Here is a 1138-nt window from a genome sequence, read left to right as displayed (position 1 = left end):
AGGTCCTTTCATGTCCCCTCCTTGCTGCTCTTAGCTCTCTCTTCAGGTCCTTCCTGGTTACCTTATAACTCTCAATCGCCCCAATTGAACCTTCACGCCTCATCTTTACATAGGCCACCCTCTTTCCTTTAACAAGGGATTCCAATTTCTTATTAAACCACGGCTCCCTCACACGACCCTTTCCTCCCTGCCTGACGGGTACATACTTATCAAGGACACTCAATAGTTGCTCCTTGAACAAGCTCCACATATCAATTAATCCCTTGCCTTGAAGCTTACTTTTCCAAGCCACACATCCTAAGTCATGCCTCACCGCATCATAATTTCCCTGCCCCCAGCTATAACTCTTGCCCTGCAGTGCACACTTATCCCTCTCATCACTAGAGTAAAAGTCACCGAATTTTTTTTTAGATTAGATTACTTACAGTGTGGAAACAGGCCTTTCAGCCCAACAAGTCCACACCGACCCGCCGAAGCGCAACCCACCCAGACCCATTCCCCTACACCTAACACTACGGGCAATTTAGCATGGCCAATTCACCTGACCTGCACATTTTTGGACCGTGGGAGGAAACAAGAGCACCCAGAGGAAACCCACGCAGACACAGGGAGAATGTGCAAACTCCACACAGTCAGTCACCCGAGGCGGGAATTGAACCTGGGTCTCTGGCGCTGTGAGGCAGCAATGCTAACCACTGTGCCACTATGCCGCCCCGATTGTGGTCACTGTCCCCAAAGTGCTCACCTACCTCTATTTCTAATACCTGGCCTGGTTCATTACCCAGAACCAAATCCAGTATGGCCTCACCTCTGAAACCCTCCTGCACACATTGGACAAACACTGACCCATCTAACGAACTTGAGCTATAGCTTTCCCAATTAATATCAGGAAAGTTAAAGTCCCCCATAACAACCACCCTATTACTTTCACTCTTCTCTTGAATCATCCTCGCAATCCTTTCTTCTACGTTTCTAGGACTATTAGGAGGCCTGTAAAAAACTCCTAACAGGGTGACCTCACCTTTCCTCTTCCTAACCTCAGACCAAACTACCTCAGATGGCGAGTCTTCATCCATCATCCTTTCCACAGCTATAATACTATCTTTGACAAGCAATGCCACACCTCCCCCTCTTTTAC

The sequence above is a fragment of the Chiloscyllium plagiosum genome, chromosome 32 (genome assembly GCF_004010195.1).
Source record: "Chiloscyllium plagiosum isolate BGI_BamShark_2017 chromosome 32, ASM401019v2, whole genome shotgun sequence".
Lineage (NCBI taxonomy): Eukaryota > Metazoa > Chordata > Chondrichthyes > Orectolobiformes > Hemiscylliidae > Chiloscyllium > Chiloscyllium plagiosum.
The sequence above is the reverse complement of the archived record's forward strand: the minus strand, read 5'-3'. Positions refer to the sequence as shown.